This window comes from Zea mays, chromosome 5 (assembly GCF_902167145.1).
Source record: "Zea mays cultivar B73 chromosome 5, Zm-B73-REFERENCE-NAM-5.0, whole genome shotgun sequence".
Classification (NCBI taxonomy): Eukaryota; Viridiplantae; Streptophyta; class Magnoliopsida; order Poales; family Poaceae; genus Zea; species Zea mays.
The window spans coordinates 213,281,045-213,291,305 of NC_050100.1; positions in this window are offsets into that span (position 1 = coordinate 213,281,045).

Genomic DNA, 10,261 nt, shown 5'->3' on the forward strand with positions numbered 1-10,261 from the left:
TATAGCATTTGGAACCTGTAAATGTGGTACCTAGACCAAGGTCTTAGTTCTAGTAATGCATCAAAATAAATAAAAACTTATGTGTGCTGTCTGTGATGCATGGGTAACCGATGTAGGACATGTGGGATGTTTGTTAATGTTCCTTTTGTATGAACCTTATGTGGAATGCATGAAACTTGTTACATTTTAGTAGAAGTGTGTTATCTGTTGTTCCAATTCATTGATTCGTGTATTTCATTCCTAGAATGGCTGAGAACAACTGAAACACACCTATTCGACCTCCTCTTGCCGGCCCCAGTTCAGGTAACCAGATTTTCCCCCACCCATGTGGGATCCTCAGTTCTGGCAGGGCCAAGGATTAGACCAAACCCATCCTGCTACAATTACTGGTAGTATAAGCCACATGAGCAATCCTACCTGGTCCCAGGGACCTAATGACACATCTTCATTTCCCTTTCGCAATCCATGGAACCCATATTTTGGTATGATGAATCCAGGTGGTCCTCCACCACAAACATCATTGGGTCAAGCCCAGATTGTACCACCTACTCCATTTCCCTAGGTTTATACCCATGTGACAAACCAGACTGACCCTATCAATTTGGAATCAGAAGCAGAGCATAATGTCTAGGAAATAAACAGCCCTACCAAACCTTCGGACACACCTGGGACAGGTAGGAGGACAAAGGAACAGAACTTCAAACCTGATGAAGACCTTTTGCTTTGCAAAACTTGGCTAGAGATTAGTAGTGACCTAGTCATTAGCACAGGGCAGAGGAAGGAGGGTCTATGGGCTAGAATTGAGAAAAGGTACAATGAACTTAGAGGTAAGTTTCCAATGAGAATTAATAGGGCTTTGAGCAGCAGATGGGACAAAATAAGGGCTAAAATAGGCAAATATGTTGTATTCTACGCAAGAGTCCTAAGGGAAAATAAGAGTGGCCTAACAGACAACGACAAGGTAAAATAACATTCGTTTGTAATACTTAAGTATGGATATGGTTTGATGTGTACTTACATTTTTTTGTGATCTGACATGTATTATAAATCTTTTGTAGACTTCGAAAGCTGCAACTCTATATGCTACCGCACAGAAAAAACCTTTTCATTTTATGCATTGCTGGACGCGCCTGGAAAAATGAACCGAAATGGGATTCCATGGTTCATGGAAGCCCCTGGAGAGGCAATGCGGGGATGGAGCCTGTTGGTAGTGGTACACCTTCAGGTTTTGTTAATGATCTGGAATATGAGGAAGCAGGTTTCAAAGGTAAAAGGCCATTGGGACGGGACTCCACGAAAGCATCAAGGAAGAAGGCAATGTCCAGTTCCTCCCAGTCTACTGACTACCTATCAAGAATTCATGACATTCAAATAGCACGATTGAAGCAAAGTGAAAAAAATCAGATAAGAAACAATAGAATATTGAGTTCTTGAAGGAAGTTGAACTAAAAAAGTTGGAGGTCCAATCCAAGGAAATAGAAATGCAGCAAACCAAAATGATGATTGAAGAAAGAATCCGAAAGGACGCAGAGCTCAAGGAACTCCTAGCTATGGATATGGATGGTTTACCAGAGGATGTGAGACCTGTATACATCGCGAGGAGAAAAGGTTTAATTGAGTTTTTCATCAACAATCCTGTCTGAAGAGTACTATTGTATTTCAGAATTTGTTGTGAACCTAGTGTTGGCATAACGTGGTCCGGTGTGGTCGGACATCTGTCATTTTGAGTTTTTTGAACATTTGCTTGATTGTTTGAGAACAATAACTTGCTTTATTATGAACATTTATTATTTTCAGAATATTTATTTTCAAAATAAGGTTGTTTCATACATGACAACACGATTGCGAACATGGGCACTTTATTTGTACCAGATTCATTACATGAAGAAGTAACCATGACTACATCACTGTCGACCTTGATACATGACAACACTTGCATTACTGGTACTAAGCAAATAGTTAACTAAAGAAATAGAACACACATTAGTTTACCACATAAATTGGAGGAAGCCCTTCAACCCATTGACCCTCGACGTGCCTAGAGGTGTTCGATCAGGTTGTGTTGCAAAGACAAGTAGGTGGCCTGACAAGTGATGTCCTGCTCGGGATCGTTCGATAATTCAGATCGAATGTGATTGTTTAGCCACTCGTTGCGGACCTCAGGAAGATTATTGCAAACTTCAAGGGGGCAGTGGGCCCAATGAAATCCATATTTCCTGCACCATCTCCTTCGTCCTCGATAATCATGTTGTGCATAATAATGCAAGCAGTCATCATCTCTGCGAGGTGATTACGATCCCAACCATAAGCTGGGCCACGAAGAACTGCCCACCTCGCCTGCAAAACTCCAAATGCTCGCTCTATATCCTTTCGACAACTCTCCTGCTTGGTTGTGAAGTGAACCTTTTTTCCTCAAATGCGTGATGAATTGCTTTAACAAAGGTAGGTCAATTTGGATATATGCCATCCGCTAAGTAGTATCCGAATTTGTATGTCGTACCATTGATAGTGAAGTGCACTGGTGGCTGTTGGCACTTGCTATCAGTCGCAAGAAGGCCAACAGGGGTGAATAGTGTAGACAGTAGGGTTACGCGTGGGATGGCAAATAGCTCTGTTAACCAGGCCTCTCACGGGCACTGTGCGGGGGTATTTATAGGTACCTGAACGCCCAGCGCCTTGTGTGAAGGATGCATGTGCCCTCAGCTACCTAGGTTATCCCTAGAATATTCCCACAAAGCAGGGTTACAGACTGTAATTACAGGGATGCCTTTACAAATTAGGCCCGTAACACGCGGCGGCTACGCAGGGCCCGTTACAATGGGCCGGATTGCACGTGGGCCTCTGAGCCGGACGAGGCCGCACTGTGGGATGCCTTCGTCGTCGGTCTTCGTCTGGTGCCGATCAAGCGAAGGGTGTCCCTGCCTGCTTTGTCTCTGTCAGAGCAGCGGCTAAGCAGCGGAGACTTCGAGCGAAGGGTGGCGTTTCTGTCTTCGCTCCAACATTTGCCCTCCGAGGGACCAGTTCGACAAAGTCACCTGGTGCCGAAGACGTCGCTTGATGGCGGAGACGCTGCCCTCGCTCAAAGTGGTTCCGCGGGGGTTTTTGAGGTGACCGTTGATTGACGGCGTACTGTTGGATTGCGGGTTTTCCGAAGCGCCGCGCCCTGCCTATAAAAGGGGCCGGGGGCCGGCGCTTTTTGAACTTTACTTTCCGCGCTCCGCGAAAACCCTAGCCGCCCGCCGTCTTGCTGCTCGTCTGCCCGCCGTGCTCTTGTTCGTCGGAGATCTGGCGCGAGTGAAGCAGACTGCCCGCCGCCGCCGACGGTACGTAGCGATGCCGTCCTCTTCTTCTTCCGCTGCCGCTACGCCGCCGGCCGGTTCCTCGCCGCCGGCCGCCGCCTCGTCGGAGGAGACGCTGAGTAGTTTGATGGCGGAGGAGCTGCGCGCCGGCGATTCTGTTGATTTTGGCGTGTCGCGAATGTCGTCGGCCGGCGTGGAGGATATGCAGCGTTTGGGCTACTTCGGCGGCGGAGTTGCTCGTGCCCCGGGGACGGAGAAAGTCCCTGAGCCGGAGGGCGAGTTGGTTGTTTTCGAGGCGTTTTTCGCCGTCGTTCTCCGCTTGCCTGCACACCGATTTGTTGGCGAAGTCCTGCGCAGGTTCAACGTGCAAATACATCAGCTGACGCCGAATGCCGTGGTGGCCTTATCGAAGTATGTCTGGGCAACGACTTCGTACGGCGGACAGCCATCGGTCGAAGTTTTTGCGAAGCATTATTGTTTACACTGGCAGAAGAGGATGATCGGGGACGAAGTTGCTCAGTTTGGGTCATGCACATTCACGCCGAAGACCGGCAAGACCACAATGCAGGTAGTCGAGTTGGTTCCTTGCGCCCGCAACAAGTGGGGCAACTGGAATGAATTTTGGTTTTACGTTGCCGAGGGTACCGTCGAAGGCCATGAGGGACTACCCGTGTCCGAGATGTGCTCTCATTTTTACTCGGCGTACCCGCCCTTTGAAGTGGCGGAGGATGATGTGGACGAAGGGGCCCTTCGGTGTGCCGCCGGCCAGAGCAGTGGGCGCGACTTGGTTGAAGAGTTTGTGGCGTACGGGGTATGGCCCCTGGCGCGTGGTTGGGCGTTGGGCGAAGTATGCCCTCGCCAGATACCTTTTCGTGGTGGAAAGGTGGTGCGGAGTCCCGCCTTCGCGCTAAATCTGCGAAACCGTGATCCGGCCGCCTTTGTGCGTGAGGCGGAGGATGAGGCGGTGCGGCTTGTTGGACGTTATGTGCCGAGGACAGAGGGCCAGCGCAGCTGGGAGATCCGCGGGTCGAATGACCGTCTGAATAGGGTCTTCGAATTGAACCAACTGCCATATGACGGCTATCCTGGTCAAGATGATGCGGACCGCCGAGGGAAGAAACCGGTGGTGGAGACTAAAGACGACCCTGCGCCGGCGGCCGCCCCAGCCTCTAAGAAGAGGAAACTAGGTACTGCCATGGGAGGACTTGGGGTTTCCGATGGCTTTGCTAGGGAGTTGATGAGGACGTGCGCGGCCCCGGGGGAAAGGATGTCTTCGCCCGAGCTCCGGGAGTCTTCGGCTCGGATGCTGAAGGTTACCGGGGGTTGCTGGCCTAGGAATGTTCCTATCCCCCGCGCGGCCAGCGGGGACGTTTTTACATCTCGCATGGTTCGCAAATGGAGAGTTTTTCCTTACGGGTGGAATATTGCTGCTGTTGTGTCGGCAGTGATGGACAAGGATCGCCAGGGGGCTGCACAAAAGCGCCAGGCGGATGTCAGGCTTGTTGAAGCCAGGCCAAAGAGGCAGCGGGGGTCGGCGAAGGCTGCGGCCCCCGGCGGAGGCAAGCCGCCGCTGGCGGCGAAGTCAGGCGTCCCTGCATCTAGCAAGGCGCCAGAGACAGCGGCGGGCGCCGGAGGCTCCAAACCGGCGAAGGCTGTGCCGCCGCCCAGCAGGGTGGCGGAGGCCGCGAAGGCCGCCCGAGCGTTGCCGTCGGCAGGCAAGCGTGTCGCCGACTTCGCCACCGACATTTGTGTGGAGGACTATCTTGGTGGTAAGTCGCTGACTCTTTTTTTTTAAATGTATTGTTGTTTTTTTCGTTGATACGTTGCAGGGTCGGCCGAAGGCCAACTTGTTATGGTTGCGCCTGCCGCGGCGACAGCGGTTGCTGCCGCAGCGCCGAAGGCGAAGGGCGGGGCTCTTAGCGCCGGAGGCGAGGTGTCAGCCCTCGCGGTTGTCATGGATGAGGCAGGCGCTGCGACCCGCCGGCTGAAGGAGGTGACAGAGGCGCTAAGTCAGGTCCGCTGAGCTGGACTTCGTTCCCCCTTCTTTTTTTTACCGGCTTGCTGGGGCCGCGGTCTTACGATTGCTCTGCAGGTGGCTGACTTCGCCAGCCGCACTGCGTCGGGGGCTCTCACGGCAGCTGTGGCTGCCGAAGTCGAGAGACTTCGGATACAACATGCTGACGCCGTCCGTGAGAAGTCGGCCGCCGACAGCAAGTGTCGCAAGCTGGCGGACAAGGTGGCCACGCTGGAGGGAGAGAAGGCTGACCTCCGGCGCCAGCTGGCGGGGGAGAGGAGGGAGACCAACGAGGCTCTTGTTAAGGCGCAGGCTGCGCAGGCGGAGGCTAACCTGGCACGAGCGGAGGGCAATCTTGCCAGGGAGCGCGCCGAGCAGCTGCAGGAGCGGCTCACCGCCCTGGAGAGCCGCGTGGAGAGGGCCGAGGCCATGGCGCGCGCGGAGGCGGAGCGGACGCGCCAGCTGCTTGTGGATACATACCGTGGGCTGGGCGCGGGGACCGGTGATTTCGAAGTGCCGGACCGGGAGTCCGGACTTCGCTGCCTGGAGTGGGTGCAGGAGGAGTTGCAGGCTCTTCCCACTGTCGTGGAGGGGTTTATGGCGTATGCCTCCCTGGTCACCTGCGAGGGGGCGATGAATGCGCTCTCCCGGGAAGGGTGCCGACACTTCAAGGTCTTCGACCAAGTCGAAGAAGATTTTGAGCGAGATATCTTTAAGGTTGAGGACCCCGTAGTGAAGAAATCCGCCGGAGCTATCTTCGACCGGCTATGGGGCGAACACGATCGCGAGGTGGTCAGAGAGCGGGCCGAAATGGCGAGGGTTCAGGTAACGTTTTCGAATGTTTGGTGTTTGTTGGATGTAGGCTGTGTGTGTGTTTGATGAGTTTGGTGTGTTTTGTCTTAGGCGGCGTGTGGCGAGAGGGTCGACGACTTCGGGGCGCTGAACAGCATGCTATCTGACCCGGAGCCAGCCCCAGCAGAGGCCGTGCCTGGGGCCGACCCCGGAGACTGCGGGAGACGCGCCGGGTGCCTCCGTAGCCGCTGCGTCCGGCGAAGGCCTGCCCCCAGAGGTCACCGAAGGCGCACCTGATGCCTCCGCAGCGGCTGCGCCGAGTGCCGTAGATCCCGCAGCGGTGGCGGCGGAGATAACAGCGGAAGCAACGGCGGAGCCAACGGCGGAGGCTCCAGCAACGTCAGGGCCGTCGCAGGTGGCGTAGTGGGTGTAGAGGGTTGGGGAAATTTGTACATGTTACTGAATTTTGGTTGCTGCGCAGGTTCAAGATTTTGGGCCTGCGCACACAACCGCTACTACTAAAATTTTGGCGGCTTCGACCGCGGAAGATGGTAATGAATGTGGTGGGTCTGCATCTGAGTTTTTGGATTGTGCTGACTCTGGGAGCTCGGTTGAGTGGACTGAGGAGTCGTCGGAGGAGGACTTGGACTACTTTGCGGCCTTGGATGTGGCTGCGGCGGAGGCTTCGCCGCACGTCACGGACGCAGGAGATGTGCCAGGTCCTAGCACCGGGCGACGACGACGAAGGGCGGTTGCGAAGCGTAGAGTTAGTGGGACGGAGGGGGCTCGGCTTCGTGTGAGTGGGACTGGCCGGCAGGAACTGTTGGCTTTGCCGGCCGCCGTGAATACAGGTGAAGGGGAACTGCGAAGTCTTTTTGCGGGTGAGGAGCTTAGGATAATGTTATTTAATTATAGGGAGATGGGAATTATTCCTAAGGTTGAGCCGATGTAGAGTGTGGTGCCCTCGCTTGTATATGTAGAGGCCTGTATGATGAAGTTGTGTGCCCTCGCTTGTATACGTGTGCGAAGGCGTTGTGTACTTTGTCTGGTATGTTTTGTTATGCTGTGCTGGTGTGATTATAGTTCGGCTGCACCCTTAGGCGGCTTCTGCGGGGATAGCCTTCGCGGTAGGCTTCGGTTTTTTCGCGCTTGTGCTAATCCGGCTGCACCCTTGGGCGACTTCTGCGCGGATAGTCTTCGCGGTAGACTTCGGTTTTTGCGCACTTGTTGTGCTAGTCCGGCTGCACCCTTAGGCGACTTCTGCACGGATAGTCTTCGCGATAGACTTCGGTTTTTGCGCACTTGTTGTGCTAGTCCGGCTGCACCCTTAGGCGACTTCTGCGTGGATAGTCTTCGCGATAGACTTCGGTTTTTGCGCACTTGTTGTGCTAGTCCGGCTGCACCCTTAGGCGACTTCTGCGCGGATAGTCTTCGCGATAGACTTCGGTTTTTGCGCACTTGTTGTGCTAGTCCGGCTGCACCCTTAGGCGACTTCTGCGCGGATAGTCTTCGCGATAGACTTCGGTTTTTGCGCACTTGTTGTGCTAGTCCGGCTGCACCCTTAGGCGACTTCTGCGCGGATAGTCTTCGCGATAGACTTCGGTTTTTGCGCACTTGTTGTGCTAGTCCGGCTGCACCCTTAGGCGACTTCTGCGCGGATAGTCTTCGCGATAGACTTCGGTTTTTGCGCACTTGTTGTGCTAGTCCGGCTGCACCCTTAGGCGACTTCTGCGCGGATTTGTCGCACGCGAGGGTTGCTAGCGCTTAGCCTCGCGGTGACCTCGTGTTGGTCGAATGTCGAAGACCGTCGTCGCGGTCTTTTTTCGACGCATGTTTTTGCGGGGGATTTTTCACACATATATTACATGGCTCCGCCTCGTTAAAAACCTCACCCCCTGGGAGGAAAAGAGTGCGGGCCGATACAAGATTGTTTTTGCGAATTACAAGGGCGAAATCAGCCCTGAGGAGTCAAACAAAAAATTTTCGGAGGTTGTCGATGTTCCAGGAGTGCTCCAGGTCCTCGCCGCTTGGCGTTGTGAGCCTGTAAGCACTGGGGGAAGCTTTTGTCTTGACTATAAAGGGGCCCTCCCACCTGGGCTCCAGCTTGCCCTTGGACTCCGTCCGAGCTGTCCGGATGAGTACGAGGTCCCCCTCGCTGAACTCCTTCGGGATGACTGAGTGGTCGCGCCATGCTTTGGTCTGGGCTTGGTACTTGGTCAGGGCCTGTAGGGCGAAGACTCGGTCTCCGTCAATGAGATCCTTTGAAGTTGGCTCGTCCACGTCGGGGACGGTTGACGGGACTGTTCGCGGGGACCCATGCTTCATTTCTTGCGGGGTCATGGCCTCCGATCCGTATAGAAGGCGGAAGGGAGTAAACCCGGTCGCCCTGCACTCAGTCGTGTTTAGTGCCCATACTGCCTCAGGTAGCAAATCGGTCCATTTGCCCTTCTTTTCATCAAGGAGCATTTTCTTGACAGCTGTGAAGATTTTCCCGTTGGCGCGTTCCACGACCCCGTTGGACTGCGGATGATAGACTGAAGCGAAGGCAAGCTTGGTGCCAATGGAGAAGCAAAAATCTTTGAAGTCTAGGTTATCAAACTGCTTGCCGTTGTCAACTGTCAGTTCGGACGGTACTCCGAAGCGGCAAACAATGTTCTGCCAGAAGAAATTTTGGGTAGTCTTTGATGTTATTGTAGAGACAGCCCGCGCCTCGATCCATTTGGTGAAGTACTCGACAGTGACGAAGGCGAACTTAAGGTTCCCTTGAGCGGTGGGCAGGGGCCCGACGATGTCCAGGCCCCAGCGCTGGAGAGGCCATGTATGGGCGATCAGCTTTGTATACTGCGAGGGGCTGCCCGACCGAGGAGAAAACTTCTGGCAGGCTTCGCAGGACCGGGTGACCCGATTTGCGGCGCAGATCATTGCGGGCCAGTAAAAACCCTGGCGGATCACCTTAGCAGCTAGGGCCCTTGGGCCTGCGTGAGAGCCGCACGTGCCACTGTGGACTTCACGTAGGATCTGCATGCCTTCGGCTTCGGTGACGCACTTAAGCATTGGCTGACTGACCCCTTTCTTGTAGAGTTGGCCCTCAATCAGTGCGAAGTCCCGGCTTCGATGTCTGAGGCGCTTGGCCTCACTGACGTCGGTTGGATGATAGTACCCCTGTAGGAACAGGGTTATTGGTGCCCGCCAGTCTTCGGTCATGATTAGGTTGACTATGCGGTGGCCCTCGCTATCATTAGTTATTTGGAGTCCTTCGGGGCTCCGGACGGCTGGCGTGCCGATGGTGTGAAAGAACACGTCGGAGGGCAAGGGCTCGCCCCTGGCGGCAGCCTTGGCCAATGCATCGACCTCCTCGTTCTTGGCCCTATCCACATGCTGCAAGGTGAATCCCTTGAACTGTCTCTCGAGACTTCGGATGGCCGCGAGGTATTGCATGAGCGCAGGATCTTTTGCTGTAAAGTCTTTCTCGACCTGGCCGGCAACTATCTTGGAGTCTGTTTTGATGATACATGTGGTGACTCCGAGGGCCCTTAGCTTGCGGAGGCCGAGGATGACCGCTTCATACTCTGCTATATTGTTTGTGCATCTGTCGGATTCCAGAGCGAAGCTGAGGCGTGCTGCATATCTGTGTTTGACTCCGGCTGGTGAGGTGACGACTGCAGCGACGCCTGCCCCCGCATGGCACCATGCGCCTTCGCAATGGATAGTCCAAACCTTCTCTGTGGACAGGTCTGGCTGTGTTATTGGCCCAGTCCAGTCGACGACGAAGTCTGCTAGGACTTGTGACTTGATGGCTGTCCTGGGCTCGAAGCTGATGTGGTAACCGGATAGTTCGGCTGCCCACTTGGCAATCCTCACCGATGCCTCCGGGTTTCTGAAGAGTTCGCCGAGTCCTCTGTCTGAGGTGACTCGGACCTTGAATGCTTCAAAGTAATGACGCAGTTTGCGCGAGGACATAACGACTGCGTAGGCGATCTTCTCCAGCTCTGTCATGTTGCACTTGGACGGTGTCAGTACCTCGGAGACATAGTAAACAGGGCACTGTCTGACCGCACCCTCAACTGTCTGCTCCTGCACTAGTGCCGCGCTGACCGCGTGCGGCGAAGCCACGACATAGAGCAGTAGGGGGAGCGAGGAGTCGGGGCTTGTGAGG